Source organism: Micromys minutus, assembly GCF_963924665.1.
Source record: "Micromys minutus genome assembly, chromosome: 28".
NCBI lineage: Eukaryota > Metazoa > Chordata > Mammalia > Rodentia > Muridae > Micromys > Micromys minutus.
In genome coordinates, this window is record NC_137963.1 from 12,716,729 (window position 1) to 12,730,365 (window position 13,637).

The window sequence follows — 13,637 nt, forward strand, 5'->3', positions numbered from 1 at the left end:
TACTGAGAAACTAAATATTAATAATCAAAGAGAAAAATATGTGTACATAAAACATATGTTCAGGAGGTATCTCTGAAAAATAATAGACTATCAACATCACCATTATGGAAACTAAAAAGTAATATTATAGTTGCACTAAAATTATGAAAGTGTGTGCATACCATGAGTGTTCTTTTGTGAGTGGCTTACCTCATTCAGGATGAGAGCTTCAAGTTCCACCCATATGCCTAGGAATTTCATGAAGTCATTATTTTTAATAACTGAGTGTTACTCTACTGTGTATTCATACCACAATTTCTGTATCCATTCCATGTTGATGGATATCTGGGCTCTTTCCAGCTTCTGGCTATTATAAATAAGGTTGCTTATAACAAGGGTCTGCAACTCCATCAGAAGAACAAAATTATCAACTAACCAAACCCACCACAGCTCACAAGGACTAAAACACCAACCAATGAGTTCACATGGCAAGACCCATGGCTCCAGGTTCATATGCAGCAGAAGACAGCATTCTCTGGCATCAGTGGGATGAGAGGCCTTTGGTCCAGCAAAGGCTGGTTTTTCCCAGTGTAGAGGAATTCCAAGGTGCTGAGTTCTGAGAGGGTTGAGAGGAGGAGCACCTTCATGGAGGCAATGGAAGGTGGAGGGGGCATGTGATTGGGGGAAAGGGATTATATCTGACATGTAAATACAGAGAATATCCAATAAAAATTTGTTAAGGTGATAGGACACTTGATAGTTGTTTGTCCACATTCTAATATTAGTCTCTTAGGAAGTGAAGTATCAGTAATGGTTCTTTGATCCAAGGCTATGGATTTCACACTGAGATACTGAATGCTATACTTCACTCTGAGAGGCATCCCTTACTACCTCAGTGGATCTGGATAGTTGAGCTCTCAGTTCATTTTAGTTTGTCTGATTCAGCTGTGTCAATAATTGGCTACAGTATCAGATAAAATGTGGATGATTGGGCTGTCAGTAGAATGGGAGCCTAGAAAAGAGTTCCTAATTCATTAGTGAAGAAAAAGTAAATACTAAACTTTTGGCAGCACAAATGCAAAATTTAGACTGGGAACAAGTAGATGGAAAGAAGGAAGCAATTAAGAAATGCTGACATCCTCTTCTTTCCCAGGAGAGAAGAAGTCCATATTCTAGAAGTTAGGTTCAGCGATGGGCAGACACCTATGCTTGTTTTAATTGGATATTTTATTTATTTACATTTCAAATGTTATACCTTTTCCTGGTTTCTTGTCTGGAACCCCCTATTCCATCCTTCCTACTATGGAGGAAAATGGATTCAAGGGTTTGTGATACTAGAAAGATACCTTTCTTCTTTTCGAGAATATTGGTTTTCTCAATATGATAATGTGTTAAATTATAGTGGTAGACACAAGTACTGTAGTAAGGTATCTTCTTCAAAGGAGGCATTTCTTTCATTTTCTACTTGGTACTACCTTTACAGTCGCTGCCATTTGCAGATAAACTAACATTAATGAAGGGGCATTTTCCCTGTGCTTGAATTTGCCTCAAACCGAGATCATCAAGACAGTTGCTATGTGGGGACACTTACAAGAATAAGAATGCATCACTGATTCTAAATTTTGGTCTCATTTGTTTCTGATTTCCCCCCAAGTATCTACTGAATGCAAGTAAAAGCAAACCAAACAATATAAAGTCCTGAAGGAATTCAATGTGCTTATTTCTAAAGAAGTTAAATCAACTAGTTTATAAAAGCCTTCAAAGAATTATTGAAGAAGACATAACAGTAAATTAATGATTATAGATTACACAAGATTTTATGTCTTCATATGAAAAAGGAGCTTCAAGCTTTCAGAAGTAACATTGCATTGGAATTCTTTACCTTAAATAATTTGACTAAATACATTGATAATCAGAGTCTATGAGAAATCCTAAAATTTGTCCCAAACAGACAGACAATTACACACACACACACACACACACACACACACACACACACACACACATACACAACCCTCATAGTGCAACTAGTCTGTATTTCTGGAGGAAAACAAGTAATTAATCCAAGAGTTAGCGAACAGTAAGAGATAATTACCGGTATTATGGAGGCTCAAGACTTATGATTAATAGCAATAGATTTCATGGAGTTAATTAATAAAGAGGCAGGCCCTATAGAGATATTGCACAGATGATTAGCAATAAAATTCTCTTTGGGTCTTGAAGGAAGAAGGAGGACTAAGGAGTTTGTCTTTCCCTATATCTATTACTAAAAGGTGCTTGGTTTCCAGAAACAGAGAGACTTTGAAAATAAAAACTATCAAAGTAGAAAGCTAAAGAAGTAGGTCAGTGTTAGAAATACTTGTTTCACCTAAAGAGGACCCAGGTTCAGTTCTCTGAGCTCACATGAATGCTCACAACCATCTGTAAATCTTGTTCCAGGAGTCTTGATATCTTCTCTATTTTCCTCAGGCACACTTGTGGCATTTACACACACACACACACACACACACACACACACACACACAAACATACATACAGCCAAACACTCATAGACATAAAACATAAAAATAATAAATACAAAAATCCTTCCACAGTGACCTATCATTCATTTTAAGTGCTTAGTGCATTATTTGAGACCTTTTTATTTCAAAGTTTCGTCAGAAATATAACAACATGAAACTTTAACACTTTCCTAACTGTATAAAAGTTCATTTATCTGAGACAGATAAAGGTGTTGTTAGACAATAAAAACAGTGGTTAAGAGACAGTATTGAGACTGTTTCAAGACATTATAGTACTAATAAGTGGGAAAAGAAAACATTATATATCTGTCAATAATTGATGCTGCAATTCACTACAATTCAAGATCAAAGTTAGGGTCCTAGTTCCACAATTGTGTTGAAAGACTGTGGAAATGGTAGTCACATAAACTCAACTTACTAAATAAAGATTTGTGTCCATGACTGAGATGCTTCCAAGCTCAGTTTATTGAAAGTTTTGAGTGGGATAAATTGCTTCTGTCATGAGAGTATTTATTCTTAAATACGAGACAGTATGAAATCCCACGTTACTCAATATACATGTACACATTTTGAAAAGTTCTGCATCCTGTACTTCCATTCATACCTGTGATCCTTAAAATTTTGAAATTAATACAAGTAAGTAAATAAGATAAAAAGAACAAAAATCGAAAATATAAGCTTCTTTTTCATAAGTAATGTCTCACAAAAGTAGCACAATCATAACATTTTGCTTATGAGGAAAAATAACATTGCAAACATATCAATTCAGGGTATGGGGCAGGGAACTGTATAGGATGCTCTAAACTGGGACCTGGATTAAAACAAAAGAAACATAGCCATTTCATCTGTTTTGTCACTACCTGGGAGCTTCAGAAGGTCACATGCACACTGCTGTCTGCGGTCTCACATTTTGGTGTTTTTTGTTTGTTTGTTTTGTTTTTGTTTTTGTTTGTTTGTTTGTTTGTTTTCTGGTTTGGTCTTAGGTTCCTCATGCTCAATACAATGAATGAATTTCATCAAATATAATGTAATGAAACTATGAGAAAGGAAAGTCCAAATGTACGCAGCATGCTTATTCCTAAACAAATCAAACAAGATTGTTTAGAGAAGTCTTTAAGACCATGAATCAAGGTTTTGATACACAGAAATTCTAAGATTCTGGTACTACTTCCAGCTTGACACATGATTGAAATGCAGCTCCTAAGCTTAAGTCTCAAACTCAGAAGGCTAAGGAGTTGGGGTAATTTTGTCTCTTTCTGAGTTGTTTATTATTGTTTTATTCAATACCCTTTCTACTTTATCAATATTTTATTTTATTAAGTGACAAATATAATCTTCATATAATTATAGGACAATAAGTGGTGTTTTGATCAATATATTTGTCTTTTATCTAGTTCTCACATCAAAGTATACATAGCTAACTATTTTAGAACAAGCATTTATTATACTTTTTGCATTAGAAATTGTGTGTGATAGTTTTCATATGAAATATGGAAATGAAAAGACAATTTGTGGGAGTCAATTTGTTCTTCTGTCTCATGGGTTTCAATGGTCAAAATTCAGTTTATGGTACTTGACTTAAAAGAGCCTTCGCTTTCTGAGCCATCTTATTTGTCCTTTCTAGCTTTTATTTTATTTTCTATTTTTGATGTCGTTGTTATCTATGTGACCCTACTAAACAATATAATCATAGTGTTATACCCTGGGAAGGTCTCTCCACCAGTGTAAGGACACTGACATAATTTGTGGGTTCAGAATAATTTGTTTGCTTTTCTTTTTTCTACTTGTTTCATATTACTTTTAATTAGATATTTTCCTTACTTAGATTTCAATTGTTATCTCCCTTCCCAGTTTCACCTCTGGAATCCCCCTATCCCAGCCCCCTCCCCCTGCCTCTCTGAGAGTGTTACAACACTCATCCATCCCCTCCCAACTCCCAGTCCTGGTATTCCCCTGCACTGGGGTTTTCTTTTCATGTGGGACCTCTCTTCTAGGAAGAAATAACATGATTAATACTCTGGAATACTGAATAATTAATTTAGCTGTTGGTAAAATCCTCCCAGACCCTTAAGATAATTCTCTACTTGACCAAATGAAGGAATAGATCAATTTGAATTGTAGTTGCCCTCATAGAAGTCTTCCCAGACTTCATCATTCTTGCTCACATCTGTGGTAGATACTCTAAAAATAAACTTAACTTTTAAGCTCTGCCCTTTTAGTTAACAAGACATTCTTATCCAAACTATATCTTGGCAGGTAAAGCTGGCTCTATAGAAGAAAAACAAGCATTTATTTTACCCTTATCACTAAAATCTTTAAGTTCTGTTTGTAACTTAGTTTTAAATCATTAGAAAATTCTATGTTGCAAAAAACATCCAGCAAAATAAAAAGTGATAATTTTTTATGTTTTTGTATAAGACCTTAAGCCTGCAAATACTCTTAGATAGTCAAGAAGATGTAAGGCTTCTTGAGTATTTTGAAAGACCTGTTGCAGGATTAAATCCAAAGAAATATAAAGTAAAAAACATGAAACAGACAGAGATAAAACTGAGATTGTGGGACTTGGGATCTCTGAGATGAACTAAAAACTCAGAAAAGGGAAACTCCCTAAAATATATAAGGGCGACCCTAACTAAGGTTTCTAGCAGTAGGAGATGTGGAACCCAAAATGCCAATCTACTGTAAGTAGGTAATAATTCCAATGAAGAAGTGTTGGGGACAACAACCCACTCGCAAAACATTTGACGCACAAATTATACTGCCTACCAGATGAATAGGGTAAAGATGAAGCAGAAATTAATGGAAATGGCCTACAATTGACTAGGTCAACAATTTATGACCCATGGCATGTGAGAAGCTTTATCTCTGGCACCAATAATAATATTCTCCTGTTTCTGCAGGCAGGAACCAAGGATAACTGTTCTTTGAGAGGATTTACCTAGAAGCCAATGAAAACAGATGGAGAAACCCAGAGCCAAATATCAGGTATACTAGGGAAATCCTGTGGAAGATGGAGAGGACAGATTAAAGGAGGCAAAGGCATCAAGAACACCACAAAAAAAAAAAAAAAAAAAAAAAAAAAAAAACCTATGCAGAGCCAACTAATCTAATCTGGGCACAACTGAGCTCACAGAGACTGAACTGCCTACCAGAGAACATGCATGGGGTAGATCTAAGTCCTCTGCATATATGTATTAGATGTACAGCTCGGCATTCTTGTTAGTCTACTGAAACAACTGAAGCAGTGGCTATCTATGACTCAGTTACCTGCCTTTGGACATCTCTCCCCTAACTAGGATGCCTTCTTAAGGCTCAACAGGAGAAAATGTACCTAGTCCTAGTGCAACTTGATATGCCAAGGCAGTTAATGTCCATGGGATGCCTCCCTTTCTCTGAGGAGAAAGTCAGTGGGGATGTTGAGAAAAAAAGCTAAGAGAGGGAAACTGGAAGGAAAAGTAGGAGGAGAGTCTTTGAATGGGTGTAAACAAGTTAATTTTAAAAATAAAAATAATTACTGAAAAGTCACTAAAAACAAGTACAAAATAAAACATGCCTCATAATTTTGACATCCACAATTTCAGTAAATATTAATAGAATGAACTAGTTTTAGTCACATTTTCATAGCTTTTCATATATTTACATAATAAAATAAACACCAAACATATGTAGAGTAAATTATAAAACTCTACTCTAAATGTCCTTTGGACAATATCATCAGTGAATGGTTCTAGTCAAGACTTACCATTCATAGAAATATCTAAGTATACAGGTACCAACCAGTTGTGATAAAATGTACCTATTAACTTTTCTTCCTTCCTTCCTTTTTTTCTTTCTTTCTTTCTTTCTTTCTTTCTTTCTTTCTTTCTTTCTTTCTTTCTTTCTTTCTTTCTTCTTTCCTTCCTTCCTTCCTTCCTTTGTTTCTTTGTTTCTTTGTTTGTTTGTTTGTTTGTTTGTTTGTTTGTTTCTTTCTTTCTTTCTTTCTTTCTTTCTTTCTTTCTTTCAATTACAGGGCTTCATGTATTCTATCCAAGCCTCCAACACACTTTGAGTTTCATGAACAATTGGGAAACAAACAAACAAACAAACAAACAAAAATTCATGAATGCTAGACAAGCACTCATCTACTGTACTACCAATGGTTGCTTCTTAAAAAATCGTGTTTGACATACCATATGATATTTCAATAAGTAGGAATTAGTTATTTCAATGCCAGAGGATCTCTTTAATTGCATTATTGAGTCATTATTTTTTTCCTTCCTTTCAATATTTGTCATCATTCACTAAAGCCCAGTTAGACTTCTCTACTTTGATCATTTAAGGTTTTACCTCATGATTCACTCAACCAGTTAAATACATGTGAATATTGTTAGAGTAGCATCGAGAAGTCTCACCGCTGCACATTTTTGAGCATTGATTCTTGTACCTGTTACTCTGTAACATAAGCCACTTCTTATATGAAGTTTATGCATTTAAGTGATTAGACTGGTTTAAAAACACAGCTAACAACAAAATCAATATTGTCATTAATCACTATCACATTTCAATGTCAGTGGGTTGAGAATGACCTAGATTATGGTTTAGTTAGCAGCTTGGAATGAAAAAAAAATGCTACTTTGTACGAAACCATCTAGCTTACATTTGCTTTAATAGTCACAACATAACAAAATCTTTAGAAACCTCTCTATGACAGAGGGAAAAGCCAAGACTAATACTCAAATTTTAATAGTTAACAACAACAACAACAGCAACAAAAATATCTTTTAAGGCTTGAAGTGATTCAAAGATCTACCCTATAATGACATGAGCTATTTGGTCAAAGATACCATAGAAAGAAAAGGATTATCAATAGATTGGCTTTTGGAATGACAGCTTACTTGTGAGCTGATTCTAAACAATTTAATTACATCAGGGAAATAAACATAAAACTTTTGGATAAAAAAAGAATAAAAAGTGATTCAGATGTAGTCCTTGTGAGCTTCTGGGAACATTGAATCATTTTCCTCCTTTTCCTATTCAAACACCTGACCAGTGCTTCATCTCAGTGTATCTACCTGACTTTGAGCAACATAAGAATTATTTCTATCTCTATGACATTTCCTCTATTGTTTTCTAATGAGGACCCTTTCTAAATCTACTTTTAGCCCTCTGGTTTTGTAGGAGTGCTATGAAAAATTTGCTGTAATTTATCTTTACATAAGCTGACCTACTCTTCCCATTTGTGAGCTACACAGTAAATTTCAAAAGGAGGCCTTGGAAAGTGGTAATTATAATCAAGAACATTTTTTCAGATGTATACATTTAGCCATATGTGTGATTATAAATTTCGAAAAGAATTATAGCATTAAGCTCTCTGAATAAACTTAATCTTTGACAGGACTTGGCGTATTTCAATATTTTTATTGCAAAACCTGACTGAGAAGAAGAAAAAAAAATGTAACAGTAACTAGTTTTATAGAGTATGCACTGTTGCTTTATGTGGTGTTTATTGGCTTAAAATGGTAGGACCCATTTTCCAATTTCGCATATAATTTGTTGATGTTGATACTTTTCTCTGAACATCTTCCTACTCCATGACATGGCAATTTCCTTTCCCACCGGTCATACCCATTCTTTCCACTTTCATGGTCCACATTCATTTTCTCTCACTTTTTCCTCCATCTTTAAAAATCTTTCTTCTCTCATGTACCCCTTCCAAGTTTCATAATCTGAACCCACCATCTGCACCCACATTGAACACATATATAAAATCCTTAAAATTGTCATGAGGTAGATGATGTAGTATTCGTCCTTCTGTCTAAGGACCATTTGTCCAGTATTTATAAATGGGTACAATTTCTATGTTCACCCACATTTCTACAAGTTTTTATCATTTCCCTTTCTTTCCACCTACATAAAATCTCATTGTGTACATGTAACACATTTTTTTAATTATCAGTACATTTTTGGTGGATATTTTAATGACATTATAAGAAAGACATGGTAATTTTACAAATAAGTAAAAAGATTCCACTTTTTTTTTTTTTTTGCTATTGTAAATAGTAAGTCTGCTGTTATTTCCCAAAATGCTTCTGTATTACTTCATTAGGTTTTTGCTTTTGTTTTGTTTTTGTTTTTAGGTAGCTACTATTTTTATTGGATATTTATTCCCTTTCCCATTATCGCCTCCATATTCTCCCCATCCTATTCTCCCTTCCCCTGCTCCAGTGAGGGAGCTCTCCTTTCCATCTACCCACTCCCACTGCTGTAAGAATACCCTTTGTCCATAAGGTCAAGATAGTCATTTCTAAATGGAAATGTGGACAGTATCTCTTAGCTAGAGAAATGGAATCATCATCATTCTATCTGAATGGTTTTAATCAATATATCTGACCGGATTTGGTCAATACCTTTACCTGAGTATTTGAAAAACAGAATTGGAACTCTCGGGAAAGGAAGATTTTGTTGATTTTTATTGTTTGTTTGGGTTTTTTGTTTGTTTTGTTTTGGGTTTGGATGCGGTATGAAGGAATTCTGTCTATTTCAAAACTAGACCAGGATAAACCTCAACACTCTTGATGACATGAATTTAAGACATCCTTGTCTGCAGTTGATCAGATTACCCTGTGCAAACAAGGCTTCTCTTTCCCTGGTTTTAAGTAACACTTGCTAAATTGCTTTGAAAAAAAATGAAACAAGTTAAGATCTACCAAATATTGCACTTATTTTAAGAAAAAAATCCAAGAAACCAAATTTAGGAAAATGTAAAAATAGCTTGTATTATCTTTCCTTAATAGCACTACAAGTAATCTGTTAATTTTCTTATAAAGGAATGTAAACATCACTTTTAATCCCAGAATGTCCTCTGGTAACAGCTGCATGTGTCTATACTAAATCAAGCTACATGCTAATTTTGGGGAGCAGGGTGTGAAAGATGTGTTTTGGTTTGAGGAGGGGGTCTAAATTACAAAGCACCGAATAAAAATAGAGGTGTGTCTGGATATTATTGTTTTCAAAAGTCCTCCCAAGACCATGGCTCTATTTTTACCTGCTCTTCTGTAATTATCTCTGAGCCTTATGAAGAAATGGTTGTATAGTCATGCCCTGCAAAGAGGAGCAAACTGTGCTTACAGGACATGACAGGTACATTGCACACATAAATGTACAGAAGCTACGTGTCTTAGTTGGGGTTTTATTGCAGTGAAAAGACACCATGACCAAGGCAACTCTTATAAAGACAAACGTTTAATTGGGGCTGGCTCATTGCCTCAGATATTCAGTCCATTATCATAATGGCAAGAAGCATAGCAGCATTCAAGCAGACATGGGGCTGGAGAAGGACCAAAGTGTTCTGCATCTTGACCTAGAGGCCGTCAGGTTACTGTTGTAGGCAGGCAGTCGGAAAAAGGCTCTTGTCTCTACTGGTTATGCTCGAAGACCTGTTGGCAGTCGATGCTTGCTGGGGAAACAAGAATCAGTTTTTGCTGGGGCTCAGAGAAACAAGCTGAGAGAGGACACGGCATCAGATGCAGGTCAAAAGATTGATGATCTCTGGCCTTTTAATTCTCTAACCATTCTGTGCATCATTAAGCCCTGTAAAACTTAATTCCTATTTACTTTATAAACTTAGTATATAATTCTCTGGCAATTAACATATGCTGTATAGCAGGAAGTAATACAGTAGAGGATTTATTGCTAGTATTCCTCTTTCTGGCCAGTAGGCCAGAGGCCCTTCCCAGGCCTCCCTAGTTAACACCTCGTGAACCAGAGAGGAAAGAAAGAGTCACCCACACAAACACATACATATAGAGTGAAGAAGAAAATGACTACACCACTACATTTGGATGTATGTATATATGTATGTATGTATGTATAGATGTATAAATGAGTAGGTGGGAGGGTGGCACAGAGTCCCCCAAGATAAACACAGCTTTATTTCTTTTAACTGGCCATTTTAGACATAAAATTTCTTAGAAAACTACCACATAGAAAAATGTTACACAAGATTGGAGTTAGGAGATTGATAACAACTTCAAAGCAGTTTTTCATTCCATAGGCTCATTAAGTTCAAACCAACAGTTCTTACATGGTCTTGTCTTATCATCATCCATATCTGCCACTTCATTTCTGGACCTAGATGCTCTACCTTGAAGACAAACTTGCCCAAAGCCTATTTTAGTGTAATTGTGAAAGCTCATTGCATTGCTAATTATGCAGCTTTTGCTTACTACTATGAGGAATGGGCTTATGCTATTCTTTTCTATTTTGTTATTTTTTATTGGGCAGTTTATATATTGACATTTCAAATGTTATTCTTATTCTTGGTTCTCTCCACTCCAATACCTCTTTCTTCTGCTTCAATGTGGATGCTCCATCTCCCAAACACATACTCCCATCTTAACACTCTGTCATTCCCGTGCACTAGAGAAACAAGCCTTCACAGGACCAAGGACTTCTTTTCCTATTAATTACAGACAATGTCATCCTCTGCTACAAATGTGGCTGGAGCCATGGTTCCTCCCAAGTGTACTCTTAGAATGTTGGTTTAGTCCCTGGGAGATCAGGGGGCTGGTTTGTTGATATTGTTGTTCTTCCTATGAGGTTGCTACCCCCTCCAGCTTCAGTCCTTCCTCTAATTCCTCCATTGGGGTCTCTGTGCTCAGTTTGAAGGTTAGCTCCAAGCATCTTAATCTCAATCAGTAAGGCACTGGCAGAGACTCTCAGGAGAAATCCATATCAGCCTCCTGTTAGCAAGCACTTCTTGGCATCACCAATAATGACTGGTGGCTACATATGGGATGGATCCCAAGGTGAGGCAGTTTCTAGATGGTATTTCCTTCAGTCTCTGCTCCACTCCTTGTTCCTGTATTTCCTCCTTTGAGTAATATGTTTTCTGTTCTAAGAAGGACTGAATAATCCACATTTCAGTCTTTCATCTTGAGCTAAATACGGTCTGTCAATTATATCTTGGGTATTCCAAAATTTTGGGCTAATAGCTCCTTATCAGTGACAGCATACCACTTGCAGCCTTTTGTGTCTGGTTTACTGCACTCAGGAAGATATTTTCTAGTTCCATCCATTTGTCTAAGAATTTCATGAAGTCATTGTTTTTAATAGCTGAGTATTATGCCATTGTGTAAATGTACCACATTTTCTGTATATATTCTTCTGTTGAAGGACACCTTTTTTGTTTCCAGCTTCTGGGTATTATAAATAAGGCTTCTATGAACATAGTGGAGCAAATGTCCTTGTTGTCTGCTGAAGCCTCTTTTGGGTATATGCCCAGGACTGGTATAGCTGAGTTCTCAGAGAACACTATGTGAACTTTTCTGAGAAACTGCCAGACTGATTTCCAGACTGATTTGCTAATTTTCAATCCCACCAACAACAGAGGAGTGTCCCTTTTTCTCTATATCTTCATCAGCTTCTGCTGTCACCTGAGACTTTGACCTTAGTCACTCTGACTTGTGTGAGGCATAATCTCAGCCTTGTTTTGATTTGCTTTTCCCTGATGACTAAGGATGTTGAACATTTCCTTAGGCAATTTCCTGCCATTCTATATTCCTCAGTTGTAAATTCTGGGTTCAGCTCTGTAACCCATTTTTTTATAGGGTTATTGGTTATCTGGAGTCTAATTTTTTTGAGTTCCTTGTACATATTAGATATATTGTAAATATTAGGTCCCTCTATTGGATCTAGGATTTATGAAGATTGTTTCCCAATCTATTGGTTGACCTTTTGTCATATTGACAGTTCCTTTGCCTTATAGAAGCTTTGCAATTTTATGAGGTCCCATTTGTTGATTCTTGAACTGCTCAAGAATTTTTTCCCATGTCCATGTATTCCAGGCTCTCACCTACTTTCTCTTCAGTTAGTGTCAGTGTATCTGGTATTCTGTTGATGTCCTTGTCCCACTTGGAATTGAGCTCTGTATGAGGCAATAAAATGGATCAATTTGTACTCCTCTACTTGCTAGCTGCCAGTTGAACTAGAACCATTTATTGAAATTGTTTTCTTTTTTCCACTTGATGATTTTAGGTCCATTGTCAAAGATCAAGTGGCCGTAGGTATGTATGTGGGTTCAATTCTATTCCACTCATCTAACTACCTGTCTCTGTACCAATACCATGCATTTTTATAATGATTGCTCTGTAATACAGATTAGCATTACACTTGGTGCTTCCCCCACATGTTCTTTTATTGTTGAGAGTAGCTTTCTCTATCTTGGGTTTTTTTGGTTATTGCAAATGAATTTGTAAATTCTTCTTTCTAACTCAAAAACAATGACTTTATGAATGTTTTAGGAAATGGACAGATTTAGAAAACATCATCCCGAGTGAGGTAAGGCAGTCACAAAGAACATATTGTATGCACTCACTGATAATGGGATATTGGCCCAAAAGCTCCGGGTACACAGGATGCAATCCACAGACCACTAGAAATCCAAGAGGTGGGAAGACTGAAGAGTTAATAAAAGGGGAAACAAAATATTCACAGGAAGAAATACAGAGATAAAATTTTGAGCAGAAATTGAAGGAAAAACAATCTAGAAGAGACTGTCTCACCTAGGGATCCATCACATTTACAATAACCAAACCCAGACAATATTGTGGTTGCCAAAAAGTACATGTTGACAGGTGCCTGATATAACTGTCTCCTGAGAGGCTCTGCCAGTACCTGAGAAATACAGAGTCATATGCTCTCAACCAACCATTGAACTGAGAATGGGTCCCCAATGGAGGAGTTCGAAAATGGCCTGAAGGAGCTGAAGAGGTTTTCAACCAAACAATAATAACAACAATTTTAAACAACCAGATTAACCAGAGCTTCTAGGGACTAAACCATTAACCAAAGAGTACATATGGAGGAACCCATAGTTTCAGCAGCTTATATAGCAGAGGATGGTCTTATCAGGCTCCAAAGAGAAAAGAGGCACTTGGTCCTGAGAAGGTTCAATACCACAGGGTAGGGAATGCCAGGACAGGGAGATGGGAGAGAGTGGGTGGATGGGAGAACACTCTCATACACTCAGGGTGAAGGGTGCTCTGGCTAGGACTTGAAGTACTATATTAAATAGGTAGGGAGAGATTGTGCAGCCTTGTTTACTCCCTGATATTCGTGGAATTGCTTTGAGTTTCTGTCCATATTTTTATGTTGGCT